This window comes from Heterodontus francisci, chromosome 1 (assembly GCF_036365525.1).
Source record: "Heterodontus francisci isolate sHetFra1 chromosome 1, sHetFra1.hap1, whole genome shotgun sequence".
NCBI classification, from domain to species: Eukaryota; Metazoa; Chordata; class Chondrichthyes; order Heterodontiformes; family Heterodontidae; genus Heterodontus; species Heterodontus francisci.
In genome coordinates, this window is record NC_090371.1 from 41,007,099 (window position 1) to 41,025,470 (window position 18,372).

Here is an 18,372-nt window from a genome sequence, read left to right on the forward strand (position 1 = left end):
TCTGCTCATTACTGTAGCCATTTAATTCAATTAGCACCTTAATTAGACGAACATCCATGTCCAATGTCGCAGCCTTGTCAAAGTACGTAGCTTGATTACCAAAGACAAACACACCATGCAAATCATGCTGTAACTCAAGAGCTGAGATGATGGAAACTAGCCAACTGGTGAAGTGGAAAACTGTGTGTCTTCATCCCCCTCAGCAGGGCAAGCTGTCTGTATTGAAATACACTAATGATTTACACTTTCATTAGTTACGCATATTGGCTGGGCTAAATTTTATTTGCCTAATCTGGTGTTATAAATAAAATAATTTTTTCCTCCAAATATTAAAGTCATTGTCGCTTGGCAATTGAAAAAGCCACAAACCCATTTTCTTTTTAATCCCTTTGATTATGTAGCAGTGCTGTGATTTGCTCGTTTATTTGTTCCTCGGAGAGTGTTTAGCCATCAGATGCACAATTATAATTTGCAGATTCTATTTTTATTGACGATGCATGCTTGTAGGTGTCATTGATAATAAGCTTACCTTGAAGCAATGTTTTCCGACGTCTCTCTGTTTAACAGGTTCTTTGAATTCAGGGCAAAAAAAAATCAAACATTATACACTGTTGACATACAAGTATATCAGTAAATAGTTCATGACTGCGCCATTTCAGGAGTCCATGCTAACAAGAGGTTGCCTGGTGACTGAATCACAATAACACAGTCCTCAGTGACTGCTGGGTTAGTAGCACATCTGGTGAGTTTCTTCACCCAATTTTCAGCCCTCCAAATTTCAGTATGATGGATCCACAAGCACAAGGTCGGGCAGCCTGTTGTCTCTACTATAGATGCAGCAGTTGACATTGTTGAATGGTGGTAAAGATTTGGAGTTAAGGCAGCTAAATGGAGTTGAGTTACAGTTCAGCCATGACCAAATAGATTTGTAGCTCGAGGCACTAAATGGGCTAATCTTCTTTCTATGCTTCCAAGCCAGCAAAAAGATCATGTTAGTATTTTAGAAATGGTTAGAGTTTCCAACATTATATGTACAATTAGAAGCATTTTTTAACATAAGATACAAACATCTTTGATCCATTCATGAACTATTAATATAATGTTTAACTATATTAAATAGGTGGGAATCATCGAAATAAATGTGTAAGAATTGTAGTCATGTATGCAATGGTGATCTTGGCATCTATACATAGAGATTACATAAAGAGCACAAGTGGAAAAGTGAAGTAGGAAAGTAGAAAGTATTTACTTTTATTTGCAACTAATGTTATATGACATTGTTAGCAAATTAAAAAACATGCAGTACTGCATTTTAACTTATTTACATAAGCCTGAGCATTCAGAAACTTCTAGCATGAATGAGATCCGAACGCGTTTTAGCTAAAAAAGACTTTGAAACCTAATTGGTATCTAGTTTTTCTCGACTCAGTATTGAGACGGTAAAACAAAAGCAATCCAAAATAGGTGCATAAGAAGATACAATGAATGGTAGGACCCTAGGAAGTACAGAGGATCAGAGGGAACTTAGTGTACTTATCCATAGATCACTGAAGGCAGCAGCACAGGTAGATAAGGTGGCTGCAAATATGACTCCAGAATGGTATGTTGCCTCCCTGGTGCTAGGGTCAAGGATGTCACGGAGTGGCTGCAGGACATTCTGAAGGGGAAGGGTGAACAGTCAGAGGTCATGGTACACAATGGTACCAATGACATAGGTAGAAAGAGGGATGAGGTCCTGCAACAAGAATTTAGAGAGCTAGGTAGCAGATTAAAAAGCAGGATCTCAAAGGTTGTAATATCTGGATTACTAGCAACGTGCTAGTGAGTATAGGAATAGGAGGAGAGAGCAGATGAATACGTGGCTGAGGAGATGGTGCAGGAGGGAGGGCTTTAGTTTCCAGGATCACTGGGTCTATTTCTGGCGAAGGTGGGACCTGTACAAGTTGGACAGGTTGCACCTGAACCTGAACAGGACCAACATCCTTGTTGGAAGGTTTGCTAGTGCTGTTTGTGGGTGGGGGGGGGGGTTAAACTAATTTGGCAGGGGGATGGGATACAGAGTGGAGGTACAGTAACGGGTGATGCACCGTCAAATATAGAAGAGAAACTGAGTTAGTCTGGAAGGCAGAGCAAATATAGACCTGTTAAGGCACAAGTGAAAAATGCAAGACTGGATTGCATCTATTTTAATGCAAGGATTCTTACTAGTAAGGCAGATGAATTGAGGGCATTGATTAACACATGGGATTATGACATTATAGCTAGCACAGAGACATGGTTGAGGGAGGGGCAGGACTGGCAGCTCAATATTCCAGGGTATAGAATCTTCAGGTGTGACAGGGGAGGAGGTGGTATTGCACTGTTGATCAAGGAGTCAATTACTGCAGTAAGGAAGGACGATATCAGAAGATTCCTCAAATGAGGCCATATGGGTAGAACTTAAAACCAAAATGGGGGCAATCACTTGGCTGGGAGTGTACTACAGGCCGCCAAAGAGTCAGGGAGAGATAGAGGAGCAGATATGTAGGCAAATCTCAGAAAGGTGTAAAAATAATAAGGTAATAATAGTAGGAGATTTTAACTTCCCTAATATCAACTGGGATAGTCTTAGTGCAAAAGGCTTAAAGGGGGCGGAATTCTTAAAATGCATACAGGAGAGCTTTTTGAGCCAGTACGTAGACAGTCCTACAAGAGAAGGGGCGGTACTGGATCTAATCCTAGGGAATGAAGCTGGACAAGTGGTGGAAGTGTCAGTGAGGGAGCATTTCGGGGATAGTGACCATAACTCTGTAAGATTTAAGGTAGTTATGGAAAAGGACAAATATGGACCGCAAATAAAGGTGCTGAATTGGGGGAAGGCCTATTTTAAGATGATAAAACAGGATCTGACCAAAGTGGACTGGGAACAGCTACTTGTAGGAAAGTCTACATCTGACCAGTGGGAGTCATTCAAATAGATAATAGTGAGAGTTCAGAACCAACATGTACCCGTTAAGGTGAAGGGTAGGACCAACAGGTCCAGGGAACCCTGGATGTCAAGGGATATAGAGGACTGGATAAGATAAAAAAAGGAGGCTGATGGCAGATTCAGAGCACTGAAAACAGCAGAGGTCCTAGAGGAGTATAGAAAGTATAGGGTGGTACTTAAAAAAGTAATTAGGAGAGCGAAGATTGGACATGAAAAAACACCGGCGGGCAAGATAAAAGAAAATCCTAAGACATTTTATAAGTATATTAAGGGCAAGAGGATAAGCAGGGAAAGAGTAGGGCCCATTAGGGACCAAAGTGGCAATCTGCCTATGGAGCTGGAGGACCTAGGTGAGGTTTTAAATGATTACTTTTCATCTGTGTTCACTATGGAGAAGGACAGTGTTGGTGTAGAGATCAGGGAGGGGGATTGTGATATACTTGAACATATTAGCATTGAAAGGCAGGAAGTATTAGCTGTTTTAGCAGGCTAAAAAGTGGATAAATCCACAGGCCCAGATGAGATGTATTCCAAGCTGTTATGTGAGGCTCTGACACAAATTTTCAAATCCTGTCTGGCCACAGGAGAGGTACCAGAAGACTGGAGGACACGAATGTAGTACCATTATTCAAGGACAGCAATTGTTGACAACGCGATCGGTAGGTGGCGCTGTTTTGGCACATGCGCAGACACAGCATGTCCCACGAAAACGTCACAGCCTGCGACTGTAGCAGCTGCCAGGACTAAAGATGGCGCTGCTCAAAAAATCACAGAGATGAAACCTAACAAACACGTGGCAGAATACAATGGCCGGAGTGAGAGAGTGGAGCGGGCCGGGGAGATCAGCACGGGGGCCGGGGAGATCAGCGCGGGGGCCGGGGAGAGCAGCGCGGGGGCCAGGGAGAGCAGCGCGGGGGCTGGGGAGATCAGCGCGGGGGCCGGGGAGATCAGCGCAGGGGCCGGGGAGAGCAGCGCGGGGTCCGGGGAAATCAGCGCGGGGGCCGGGGAGAGCAGCGCGGGGGCCGGGGAGATCAGCACGGGGGCCGGGGAGATCAGCGCGGGGGCCGGGGAGAGCAGCGCGGGGGCCGGGGAGAGCAGCGCGGGGGCTGGGGAGATCAGCGCGGGGGCCGGGGAGATCAGCGCAGGGGCCGGGGAGAGCAGCGCGGGGTCCGGGGAAATCAGCGCGGGGGCCGGGGAGAGCAGCGCGGGGGCCGGGGAGATCAGCGCGGGGGCCGGGGAGAGCAGCGCGGGGGCCGGGGAGAGCAGCGGTAACGGTGCCGGGGAGGGGGGGGGGGAGAAAGAGGGAGAGGTAAGGAAGGGGGAGAAAGAGGGAGAGGGAGAGAAAGAGGGAGGGGAGGGAGGGAGAGAAAGAGGGAGGGGAGGGGGGGAGAGAAAGAGGGAGGGGAGGGGGGAGAAAGAGGGAGGGGAGGGGGGGAGAGAAAGAGGGAGGGGAGGGGGGAGAGAAAGAGGGAGGGGAGGGGGGGAGAAAGAGGGAGAGGTAAGGAAGGGGGAGGGGGAGAAAGAGGGAGAGGGAGGGGTAAGGAAGGGGGGAGGGGGAGAGCTGGGGGGGAGAGGGAGGAAGGGGAGAGAGTGGGGAGGGGGAGAGCTGGGGGGAGAGGGAGGAAGGGGAGAGAGTGGGGGGGGAGCAGCGGAACGGAAGAGGAGTGCCTTTTTCTGTGCATGCGCCATAAGCACAACAGCAAAAGACTTACGGGCCATTCCCTGGACCCGGTGACACCAAGGTCTTCGCACGCTCGCTCCCCGCGGCTCTCTACGGCCTCTCGCTTCCGGCCCTCTCCATTCAGCCGTTCCCTCCAGCTGCAGATGCCCAATCCAGTTGCTTTCTCCCCTACCCAGTTGCTTTCTCTACTTCTCCTCAGTACTTCAGGCATTGCAACTGTTTGGTCCCTGCATTTTGCATGCTCCCTCTCCCCACCCCTCCCCGCACTCCCCACCCCTCCCCCTCTTCACCCACCCCTCCCTCTACCCCCCCACCATAGTTGAATATCTGAAGTGCAGTTGCAAAGTCGGGGAAATAGCATGCAAAACAAAACCTCAACAATTCTGGGTTTAATTATTGAAAAGTTTTATTAAGTTCATTAAGTATCCAAGGAACTGCTGTGCATGGATACATGAGTGTTGTGTCCAGCATTCCCGTTAGACAGACAGGCCGAGTCTCTGCTATGCACAGCTAAAGAGATTGTTCCTGGAGAGCCTTGTGGTGAATAAAAGCTTGGCTCTCTATTCCACTACTGTATTGTCCATGTGAAGAAGGCAAAGTCACAAGAGTCTGAGCTCAGTCTATTCTTGGTGAATGTTCCCCAAGCGTATCCCAATGTGCATTCCCAATTCATCCATAAATGCAATGTTCCTTTCCACATCGTGATGAGCTCCGCAGCATGATCTAGTTGCCTTCGTTGCTTGAATGCTGACCTTAAGTCTCAAGGATTGTTTTCTCGACGGCATATTTTACATGAAAAGAAATAAAGCAAATCAGAGTCAGAGCTAGCCTCCCTCCATCCACTGAAATTACTGTTGTGCACACCTTTTTAAGTTCTGCAGTGAAGGCACCAATTGACAACGTCGCCAATGAAGCACTTATTACCCACCTCAGATGCAGGAATCAGCACATCCTTGCGTCCTCTCCTGCACTGCCTCCTTTGCTTGAATGCCGTCCTTAAGTGTCAAGGATTGTTTTCTCAAGGGCACGTTTTACATGAAAGAAAATAAGGAAAGAACATCAGTGTCAGAGCTTCCCTCCCTCCAATGAAATTACTGTTGAGCATGCTTTGTGTTCTGCGGTAAAGGCATGTACTGATAACACCACCAATGAATCACTTAGTACCCACCTCAGCTGTAGGAGGCAGGATGATGTTACTGCCCCTATCTCGTGATGGTTCAATGCTGCTCTCAGGGAAAACATGAATGATGTGAGGATGCTGGAAAAGAAGCACATTTCTTTTGGGCTATGAACACAAAGCTGGCCATTTAGCCCAGCAGTTCCCTGCCAGTGGTTATGTTACTCGTGCGTCTTTCCATCATCCATTCCCATTTAATCCTGCCTACTACTATCACCAGTTGTGTTCACAGCAAGAGCATTCACATTTCTGCTACCACTGGACATGGCATGCTTGTTTCTTTTAGTGCTCAGTCTCTTCTTGCTGAATGTTCCCCAAGTGCTTGACCCCTTTGGACGCCCTCTCTGCTTGACAGGCAGCAACTGGCAATTGCGGAGTCTCACAAGGCTCTGCATGGTTGTTTCAACGTCGGATGGGGAAACAAGTGGCTGTGTGTCCATGAGCACTGCCCTGATGGGTGTAGGGGCAGGTAACTGTGTGTTCATGAGCACTGCCCTGATGGGTGTAGGGGCAGGTAACTGTGTGTCCATGTGCACTGCCCTGATGGGTGTAGGAGCAGGTGACTGTGTAACTGAGCAGCAAGGAGAGGGTACCGCAGGTAGGGGAAGTGGAGATTTGAACAGGCAGGCATATGTATGGTCCATCAGATCATTAGGCCACGGGGTGAGACGCTCAGGATCCAGGGTTTGTGACACGTGACTGATGTCCAGCGCGCGGCCACCTCCATCCGAAGGTGCTTCCGGGCAATTGTTGGGCATAGTAAATGGCTCCATCTCATCAGCCAGTCCTTGCTGCCAGCGGAGAGTCTGTTGCCGCAGCCAGTCCAGTCTCCTCATGAATGCTGCCGTTCCACTCTGCAGAACGGCCTGTTGTAGCTGGTACAATTGATCTGAAAGCAAGCGGTATTTTTCATTGTGGCTGAGGGGCCTTGGCTGTTCCTCTGTAATCACAATGGCAGCAGCCATGCCTGTCGTCGTTGGTGTCTGAGATGCACGCCAGCGACAATTGGGGGCGAGCCTGTCCAAAGGCAGACCCAGATGCCTCTGCACAACAACAGCATGTTTGCAGGGCAACAAAGTCTGAATGGAGAAGATGCAGCTGCAGGTAGCCTGGCCATCATGTATCTGCAGTGTGTACTGTTTGGCGCCAGAAATCACAGTCACTGTGCCTTCATCCTGATACATGCGGTGGCCCAGCCAATGGAAATGTTTTCAGAGCAACTCACAACAGGGGCTGGAGAACATGCGGTGGCCCAGACAATGGAAATGTTTTCAGAGCAACTCACAACAGGGGCTGGAGAACATGCGGTGGCCCAGACAATGGAAATGTTTTCAGAGCAACTCACAACAGGGGCTGGAGAACATGCGGTGGCCCAGACAATGGAAATGTTTTCAGAGCAACTCACAACAGGGACTGGAGAACATGCGGTGGCCCAGACAATGGAAATGTTTTCAGAGCAACTTACAAAGGCAGAGCAACTTACCTTGGAACAATCTCCTGTGTCAAATAAAAATGAAGCAAGTCTCCAAAACGAATAAATAATTCAGATAAAATGCGAGAAAATGCCCGACGAAACCTCTCCTCCTTCCACTTTCAAAAAGTCGCGCCGAAGCTTTGACGCATGCGCAGAGGCCAAACTGGCGCGTCGGCGAGGAAGACGAAATAACGCGATGACGTCATCTGCGCATGCGCACAACGGTCCTGGCAGGTCGGACCGCAGCGCATGCGCAGAGATGAGCAGACTGTGTGCGCATGCACGTACCGCGTCGTCTGCGCATGCGCAAAGCGGTCCTGGTAAGCCGGACCGCAGCGCATGCGCAGGGGGCATGAGGCCGTCTGCGCATGTGCGCACCGCGGCGCATCCTGATGACGTGACCGATGAAGTAGCGTTGTCATGAATTACTTTGTTATTCAAGAAGGGTAGTAGGGATAAACCAGATAATTACAGGCCAATGAGGCTAACATCAGTGGTTGGGAAACTATTGGAAAAAATTCTGAGGGACAGGATTAATCTCCACTTGGAGAGGCAGGGATTAATTGGGGATAGTCAGCATGGCTTTGTCAGGGGGAGACCGTGTCTAAATAACTTGATTGAATTTTTCGAGGAGGTGACTAGATGTGTAGATGAGAGTAAAGCAGCTGATGTAATCTACATGGACGTCAGTAAGGCTTTAGATAAGGTCCCGCATGGGAGATTGGTTAAGAAGGTAAGAGCCCATGGGATCCAGGGCTATTTGGCAAATTGGGTCCAAAATTGGTTTAGTGGCAGGAGGCAGAGGGTGATGGTCGAGGGTTGTTTCTGCGAGTGGAAGCTTAGTGGTGTACTGCAGGGATCGGTGCTGGGACCCTTGCTGTTTGTAGTGTACATTAATGATTTAGATGTGAATATAGAAGGCATGATCAGTAAGATCGCAGATGCCACGAAAATTGGTGGTGTTGTAAATAGTGAGGAGGAAATCCTTAGATTAAAGGACGATGTAGATGGGCTAGTAAGATGGGTGGAGCAGTGGCAAATGGAATTCAATCCTGAGAAGTGTGAGATGGAAACATAGAAACATAGAAAATAGGAGCAGGAGTAGGCCATTCAGCCCTTCGAGCCTGCTCCGACACTCATTATGATCAAGGCTGATCATTCAACTCAGTAGCCTGTTCCCGCTTTCACCACATACCCTTTGATCCCTTTAGACTCAAGAGCTATATCTAACTCCTTCTTGAAAACATACAATGTTTTGGCCTCAACTACTTTCTGTGGTAGCGAATTCCACAGGCTCACCACTCTCTGGGTGAAGAAATTTCTCCTCATCTCAGTCCTGAAAGGTTTACCCCATATCCTTAGACTATGACCCCTGGTTCTGGATGCCCCCACCATCGGGAACATCCTTCCTGCATCTACCCTGTCAAGTCCTATTAGAATTTTATAGGTTTCTAAGAGATCCCCCCTCACTCTTCTGAATTCCAGCGAATATACTCCTAACCAACTCAATCTCTCCTCATACATCAGTCCCACCATCCCAGGAATCAGTCTGATATACCTTCGTTGCACTCCCTCTATAGCAAGAACATCCTTCCTCAGATAAGGTGACCAAAACGGCACACAATATTCCAGGTATGGCCTCACCAAGGCCCTGTATAATTGCAGCAAGACATCCCTGCTCCTGTACTCAAATCCTCTCGCTATGAAGGCCAACATACCATTTGCCTTTTTTACTGCCTGTTGCACCTGCATGCTTACTTTCAGTGACTGGTGTTCGAGAACACCCAGGTCTCGCTGCATATTCCCCTCTCTCAGTTTATAGCCTCCCTGTTTTTGCTACCAAAGTGGATAACCTCACATTTATCCACATTTACTGCATCTGCCATGCTTTAGCCCACTCACTCAACTTGTCCAAATCAACCTGAAGCCTCTCTGCATCCTCCTCACAACTCACCCTCCCACCCAGTTTTGTGTCATCTGCAAATTTGGAGATATTACATTTAGATCCCTCATCTAAATCATTAATGTACATTGTGAATAGCTGGGGTCCTAGCACCGATCCCTGCGGTACCCCACTAGTCACTGCCTGCCATTTGGAAAAAGACCCGTTTATCCCTACTGTTTGTTTCCTGTCCGCCCACCAATTTGCTATCCATTGCAATACACTGCCCCCAATCCCATGCGCTTTAATTTTACATGCTAATCTCTTATGTGGGACTTTGTCGAAAGCCTTCTGAAAGTCCAAATAAACCACATCCACTGGCTCCCCCTCATCAACTGTGCCAGTTACATCCTCGAAGCATTCTAGTAGATTTGTCAAGCATGATTTCCCTTTCATAAATCCATGCTGACTCTGCCTGATTCTACCACTGTTCTATAAGTGCTCTGCTATAAAATCTTAGGATCATTAGGACTCTAGAATTTTCCCCACTACCAACGTCAGGCTGACTGGTCTATAATTCCCTGCTTTCTCACTACCTCCCTTTTTAAATAGATGATGCATTTTGGGAGGACTAACAAGGCAAGGAAATATACAATGAATGGTAGGATGCTAGAAAGTACAGAAGTTCAGAGGAACCTTGGTGTACTTGTCCATAGATCACTGAAGGCAGCAGCACAGGAAGATAATGTGGTTAGGAAGGCATATGGGATACTTGCCTTTATTAGCTGAGGCATTGAATATAAGAGCAGGGAGGTTATGATGGAGCTGTATAAAACGCTAGTTCGGCCACAGCTGGAGTATTGTGTACCGTTCTGGTCACCACTCTATAGGAAGGATGTGATTGCACTGGAGAGGGTGCAGAGGAGATTCATCAGGATGTTGCCTGGGCTGGAGCGTTTCAGCTATGAAGAAAGACTGAAAAGGCTAGGGTTGTTTTCCTTACAGCAGAGAAGGCTGAGGGGGGACATGATTGAGGTATACAAAATTATGAGGGGCACTGATAGATTAGATAGGAAGAAACTTTTTCCCTTAGTGGAGGGGTCAATAACCAGGGGGCATAGATTTAGGGTAAGGTGCTGGAGGTTTAAAGGGGATTTGAGGAAAAAACTTTTCACCCAGAGGGTGGTTGGAATCTGGAACGCACTGCCTGAAGGGGTGGTAGGAACCATCACAACATTTAAGAAGTATTTAGATGAGCACTTGAAATGCCATAGCATACAAGGCTATGGGCCAAGTGCTAGAAAATGGGATTAGAATGGGTAAATGCTTGATGGCCAGCACAGGCACGATGGGCCGAAGGGCTTGTTTCTGTGCGGTATGACTCTATGACTGTAAGGTGGTTAGGAAGGCATATGGGATACTTGCCTTTATTAGCCGAGGCATTGAATATAGGGTGTTAGGGGTGAGTCAGGTTATGCTGCTGGGTGAATCATGGGGGTGGCGGGGATGAAGATGGTGGAGGTGCATTGAGCACTGTGAGAGGTGGGTGGTGTGGTGAGTCTGTGATGTGATGTGCAGATGCATTGACTCACCTTGACCAGCTGAGTGGAGCAACACTGTGGTAATTAACCGCCCTTGCCACGTGCTCCCATTCCCTTCTCAGGGCATGTCTGGAAGGCTTTCTGGTCCAAGCTGGAAACATGACCTCCCTCCTAGCCTTCACTTCTCAGACCCTTCCAAGGTGGCGTCACTGAAATTTTCCTGTGCACTGAGACATCCCCCTTCACTCAGAATGTTCCAAAGTAATTATCCAGCAACCTTCAGCCAATTTGTGCAGCTTGACTTTTGTAGAGACTGCACCTTTAGAAAGGAAAAGCTGCCTGGTTCCCTCACAAAGCTGGTTGGCTCCCTGTGATGGGGGAGCAATTTTAGGCACTAAACTAAGGGTCTCACAGTGTCACAGAGGTTAGCACTGCAGCCTCATAGCTCCAGGGACCTGAGTTCGATTCTGGGTACTGTCTGTGTGGAATTTGCAAGTTTTCCCTGTGACCATGTGGGTTTTCGCCAGGTGCTCCAGTTTCCTCCCATAGCCAAAGACTTGCAGGTTAATAGGTAAATTGGCCATTTTAAATTGCCCCTAGTATAGGCAGGTGGTAGGGAATATGGGATTACTGCAGAGCTAGTATAAATGGGTGGTTGTTGGTTGGCACAGACTTGGTGGACCAAAGGGCCTGTTTCAGTGCTGTATCTCTAAATAAAAAACATTTAACCTTTAGACTGTGCCTGAAGTGTAGCATACCCTACAATGGTACCATGCTAAACATGATTATGTTTGAGCAAACCCAAAACAAGAACAGAGAAGGGTGAGGGTAGATCTGATTAAAATGTACAGAATTTTGATAGAAGGGCCTAATCACCTATTCATAGCTGAGAGGTCAGTGACTAGGGGGCATAGATTTAAAGTGATTGTAAAAAAATTAGAGGGGGGATGAGGAAAAAGTTTTTCACCCAGAGGGTGGTGGTGCCTGAAAGGGTATTTGAGGCAGAAACACTCAACTCATTCAAAAGGATTTAGGATATGCATCTTAATGGCTGTAATCTGCAGACCAAATACTGGAAGGTGGAATTAGAATGGGTGGATTGTTTTTCAGCCAGCACAATGGGCCATGTGGCCTCTTTCTGCACCTTAAATTTTCTATGATTCTAAGCCCAGAATGGTTAAACTTTTTTTTTATTCATTGGATGTGGGTGCAGCTGGTGTCACATTTATTGCCAATCTCTAATTGCTCTTGAATTGAGTGGCCATTTATGAGTCAACTACATTGCTGTGGGTTTAGAGTCACATATAGGCCAGACTGGGTAAGGATGATAGATTTTCTTCTCTCAAGGACATTAGTGAACCAGGTGGGTTTTTACAACAATTGACAATGGTGTCATGGTCACCATTAGACTAGTTTTTAAATTCCATATTGATTAATTGAAATCAAATTTCATTATCTGCTGTGGTGAGATTTGAACCCCTGTCCCCAGAGCATCTTACTACAAGTCCAGTGACATTACCACTACGCCACCACCTCCCCAAATGCATGCATATAACTCTTATCGTTGAGTGTTGCTAAAGTGAGTTGCTATAGTGACAAAATAGAAATTTTGCAAAGGAAAGGAAAACTCCCAATTTTGGCGCATCTCAAGGGGTTTGTCCCAGGTGCAGTTTTTACCTTAAGTAAATTCCTGGGTTATAAATAAATACCTCAATAATGTGAATTTCGGGCAATGCAGTCAGATGTCAAGCTCTGATGAAGTCTGACAATGTTCCCTTGTATTGCTGAGTTAAAACCCAGAGCCACTGACAGAAATTGTATCCAGCTTGATCTAAACAAGTGTTACAGATTTACATTGATTTCTCTCTGCCTGGTGTCCACAAAGAGGCATAACCCACTCAATTCAAATATAAACATTTTGTGGGTTTTGTTCAAATATGTGTTAATTGACAATCATTTAAAATGAATTTAACAGACTTTTATTTAAATCGGGTTATTTTATTTGAAGAAATGTATCAACCTGTCTTGTTCAAATTGACAATTTTCTCTGGCGTATTTTAAGTAAAATAGCTCGACCATTTAGCTTCTACTGACAGTAAGAAAAGGAAAGCAATCACAATGTAAGAACATTACAAAAGCAAAATACTGGAGATGCTGGAAATCTGAAGTAAAAACAGAAAATGCGAGAAATACTCAGCAGATCTGGCAGCTTCAGTGGAGAGAGGGACAACGTTAGTGTTTCAGACTAATGACCTTTCATCAGAACAGGAAAAAGATAAAGATGTAAGCACATTACTTTAGCAGTTGTGGTGACCTACTTCGTATTTTCTACCACATGTAAAGCTACCTAAACTGAACAACCACTATAAAATTGCAAGTTACTATTATTCGCTTGTTTTGTTACCATTTAGTACATTTGTTTGGCAGTTAAAACCCAAGTCAAAATGTAGTGTAACATTATGTTGCCATCTTTCAAATACAACAAATATAATGTTATGACTTGTAATAAAACCAACAGCTAAAATAAACTGAACAGGGTCGTGACGACCAGGTGAGAAAGGTGTCTAGGGGTCTTTCTCAGCCTTCACCTGGTCTTATTGTATTATTAAATGTTTTAAACACACTGTTTTGAGCTCCCCCAGGTGAATCCTTGTTCACCGCTTTCCAATTATAAGCACAAACAGGCTTCCTTAGGTTTTAAGAAGAAAAGTGAAACTTATTAAAACTTAAACTTAAACTCTAATTCGGTTAACGCCTACGGATAGACGCCATGCACCACACTAGCATGCATACGCGATAGGCAGATTCTTGTAAATGCTGTTAGCAACTCTGGTGGGGTGCATTGTCTGCATTTACATAGGAGGATTTGAGGTCTAACTTTTCAAATTTTTCGGGATTGGCTGACCAGGTAGTAGGGGTTTCATCCGGGATTCCTCCCGGACTTCTTTTAACCTACCCTCTTGGTCGCTTGTTTTCCATTCTCATCCTAACTTTTTGCCAGCTGTGTGTCTGAATGTCACATTTTCTTCTTGGCTGGGGTCCCTTACAGTTCACCAGCCCTCTGCTGGAGGGTCCACCTAACACCGGTACAGGACTTAGGGGTGCAGGTTTCACTGCAGGTTGGTGTTTCCCCTCATCCTGGCACATGTGGCAACTCCTGCATTACTCCACCACATTTTTGTGGAGTTTTGGCCAGTCAAATTGCCGACTTATACAGGGTTTGGTCTTTCGTATACCATCATTTACAGCCACTGTAGTTTCGTGGGCCCTTCTTAATATTTCTCTGCTGTACCTCTGTGGCATCACTAACTGGTAAACTACTGTCCACTCCTTGCTCTCAGGTCTGTGAGGAGAGCTCCCTTTCCTCATCAGTACCTCATTCTTTAAATAGTAGCAATCAGGGACTCCCTCTGCTTCACTTTCAGACTGGGCAGCCTGTGCTAACTCTTGCAATACTGGGACGGCTTGCTGAGCCTCAGCTAGGGAAAATCCATTTAATTCATTCCCTGGGTCTCCTAATTTTCCAAAGAAAGCCTCAGACAGGCAGACCTCATGGTCATTTGCCTGCAGTGCCAATGCAGTCTCCTCTGCAGGAGCTAGTTTGATCATGGCCTGACCCACTACACATTGAGGAAAACGGCAGCGGACCATCTCCTGCCACGGTCCTGTCTCTTTGACCTCCTGCAGTCTTTCTTTCACTTCTGGGGGGGCTACCACCTTCACCCCTGCCAGATCATTACCTAGGAGCAGGTCAACAATGTCCACAGGCAAACGAGGGACAATCCCTACAGTTACTGATCCCAAAACTAGGTCGCACTCCAGGTGCACCTTGTGTACAGGTACAGGCATACACTGCCCTCCAATACCATTTGCCACCAGTTTGGAGTTCACTGCACTCTCTGGGGGAAAGTTCGGGCCTTTTCACAGTAAAAGGGATCTAGTGGCCCTTGTGTCCCTGGAATTACTATGAGCTTGCTGGCCCCACTTGAGGGGTATGGGGTTACTTTCCCTTCAAACACAAAACCCTGATAGCCTTCAGGAATCCTATTAGCTTTTTCTGCACTGGCTGTAGTAAGCTTCCTGGGTTGCACTCTTCCTGCAGTTTAAGCTACAGCTTGTTCTGCTGTGCTTTCCATCAGGTCCCTGTCGTCACTGATTGGGTGTGCCCTGATTAAGCTTCCAGGTTTTCCCTTTAGTTTCCAGCAGTCAGCTTTTAAATGTGCTGCTTTATTACAATGCAAGCACACAGGTCTCCGGGACTCACTCTTGCTCACAGCACCTTCATTTTTCGCTGGAGAAGGGGCCATGTATCTCCTGCTTTACTTTCTCTCCCAGCACTACCTGGGCAGAGATCACCTTCCCACTCTTTGTCCTTTTCGGATTTGTGGGGGTGATTAGGAAAGGTTCTCCTCTGGGAAACCGACTTATAAATTAAAGCAAGCTCATCGGCCAGAACAGCCACTTGCCGGGCTCCCTAAACCAGCTGCTCCTCCACATGGATCTTTATTGAGAGTGGGAGAGAGTATTTAAATTCCTCTAACAGAACTACTTCACTGAAATTCTCATAACTGTATTTTAAGAGCCCTCAGCCACTGGTCAAAAGCCAGCTTCTTACTTCTTTCAAACTCCAGATAAGTCTGATTAGCTTGCTTTTTGAGGGTTCTAAACTTTTGGCGATAGGCTTCGGGTACTAATTCATATGCCCCAAGGAGAGTATTTTTGTTCAGTTTATAACTAGATGAACTCTCATCTAGCAACAGTGAATAAACCTCATGGGCTTTTCCAGTTAGCTTTCACACAACATAGAACATAGAACAGTACAGCACAGTACAGGGCCTTCGGCCCACGATGTTGTGCTGGCCCTTTAACCTGCTCTAAGATCAAACTACCTACATACCCTTCATTCTACTATCATCCATGTACCTATCCAAGAGTCTCTTAAATGTCCCTAATGTATCTGCTTCTACTACCACCGCTGGCAGTGCATTCCACGCACCCACCACTCTCTGTGTAAAGAACCTACCTCTGACATCTCCCCTAAACCTTCCTCCAATCACCTTAAAATTATGTCCCTTGGTGATAGCCCTTTCTGCCCTGGGAAAAAGTCTCTGGCTATCCACTCTATCTATGCCTCTCATCATCTTGTACACCTCTATCAAGTCACCACTCATCCTTCTTCGCTCCAATGAGAAAAGCCCTAGCTCCCTCAACCTTTCTTCATAAGACATGCCCTCCAGTCCAGGCAGCATCCTGGTAAATCTCCTCTGCACCCTCTCTAAAGCTTCCACATCCTTCCTATAATGAGGCTACCAGAGCTGAACACAATATTCCAAGTGTGGTCCAACCAGGGCTTTATAGAGCTGCAGCATAACCTCGCGGCTCTTAAACTCAATCCCCCTGTTAATGAAAGCCAACACCCCATACGCCTTCTTAACAACTCTATCAACTTGGGTGGCAACTTTGAGGGATCTATGAATGTGGACCCCAAGATCCCTCTTTTCCTCCACACTGCCAAGAATCCTGTCTTTAAGCCTGTATTCTGCATTCAAATTCGACCTTCCAAAATGAATCACTTCACACTTTTCCAGGTTGAACTCCATCTGCCACTTCTCAGCCCAGCTCTGCATCCTGTCAATGTCCCATTGCAACCTACAAAGCCCTCCACACTATCCACAACTCCAGCAATCTTTGTGTCATCGGCAAACTTACTAACCCAGCCTTCCACTTCCTCATCCAAGTCATTTATAAAAATCACAAAGAGCAGAGGTCCCAGAACAGATCCCTGCGGAACACCACTGGTCACCGAGCTCTAGGTTGAATACTTTCCATCTACTACCACCCTCTGACTTCTATGGGCCAGCCAATTCTGTATCCAGACAGCCAAATTCCCCTGTATCCCATGCCTCCTTACTTTCTGAATGAGCCTACCATGGGGAACCTTATCAAACGCCTTGCTAAAATCCATATACACCACATCCACTGCTCTTCCTTCATCAATGTGTTTTGTCACATCCTCAAAGAATTCAATAAGGCTTGTGAGGCATGACCTGCCCCTCACAAAGCCATGCTGACTGTCTCTAATCAAACTATGCTTTTTCAAATAATCATAAATCCTGTCTCTCAGAATCCTCTCCAATAATTTGCCCACCACCGACGTAAGACTGACTGGTCTGTAATTCCCAGGGTTATCCCTATTCCCTTTCTTGAACAAGGGAATAACATTTGCCACCCTCCAATCATCCGGTACTACTCCAGTGGACAGTGAGGACGCAAAGATCATCGCCAAAGGCGTGGCAATCTCTTCCCTCTCTTCCCTTTCATATCCTTGGGTATATCCCGTCTGGCCCCGGGGACTTATCTGTCCTCATGTCTTTCAAAATTTCCAGCACATCCTCTTTCTTAACATCAACCTGTTCGAGCATATCAGCCTGTTTCACGCTGTCCTCACAAACGTCCAGGTCCCTCTCACTAGTGAATACTGAAGCAAAGTATTCGTTAAGGACCTCCCCTACCTCCTCCGACTCCAGGCACAAGTTCCCTCCACTATCCCTGATCAGCCCTACCCTCACTCTGGCCATCCTCTTGTTCCTCACATAAGTGTAGAACGCCTTGGGATTTTCCTTAATCCTACCCGCCAAGGCTTGTTCATGTCCCCTTCTAGCTCTCCTAAGTCCATTCTTCAGTTCCTTCCTGGCTACCTTGTAACCCTCTAGAGCCCTGTCTGATCCTTGCTTCCTCAACCTTAAGTAAGCATCCTTCTTCCTCTTGACTAGCTGTTCCACATCTCTTGTCATCCAAGGTTCCTTCACCCTACCATCCCTTCCTTGTCTCATCGGGACAAACCTATCCAGCAGTCGCAGCAAGTGCTCCCTAAACAACCTCCACATTTCTGTCGTGCATTTCCCTGAGAACATCTGTTCCCAATTTAAGCTCCCCAGTTCCTGCCTAATAGCATTGTAATTCCCCCTCCCCCAATTAAATATTTTCCCATCCCGTCTGGTCCTATCCCTCTCCATGACTATAGTAAAGGTCAGGGAGTTGTGATCACTATCACCAAAATGCTCTCCTACCGAGAGATCTGCCACCTGGCCTGGTTCGTTGCCAAGCACCAAATCCAACATAGCCTCCCCTGGATAGTCGGCCTATCTACATATTGAGTCAGGAAACCTTCCTGGACACACCTGACAAAATCTTCTCCAGCCAAACTATTTGCACTAAGGAGGTTCCAATCAATATTAGGGAAGTTGAAGTCACCCATGACAACAACCCTGTTACTTCTGCACCTTTCCAAAATCTGCCTCCCAATCTGTTCCTCCGTGTCTCTGTTGCTATTGGGGGGGTCTATAGAAAACTCCCAATAAAGTGACTGCTCCTTTCCTGTTTCTGACTTCCACCCATACTGACTCAGTAGACAAACCCTCCTCGACGATCTCCCTTTCTGCAGCTGTGATACTATCCCTGATTAGCAATGCCACTCCCCCACCTCTTTTACCTCCCTCCCTATTCCTTTTGAAACATCTAAACCCCGGAACATCCAACATCCATTCCTGCCCCTGTGATATCCAAGTCTCTGTAATGGCCACAACATCGTAGCTCCAAGTACTGATCCATGCTCTAAGTTCATCACCCTTATTCCTGACACTTCTTGC

General features: G+C 46.7%; 1 long non-coding RNA gene across 1 annotated transcript; it reads right to left on the reverse strand.

The window, feature by feature from the left end:
- Positions 1-5,603: 5,603 nt before the first annotated feature.
- On the reverse strand, positions 5,604-7,351 carry LOC137376350 (uncharacterized). The gene is made up of 3 exons (XR_010976195.1): positions 7,310-7,351; positions 5,818-5,907; positions 5,604-5,644 (listed from the first exon to the last, which is right to left on the reverse strand). It is a non-coding gene; the product is annotated as an uncharacterized lncRNA (long non-coding RNA).
- Between the last annotated feature and the right edge of the window lie 11,021 nt (positions 7,352-18,372).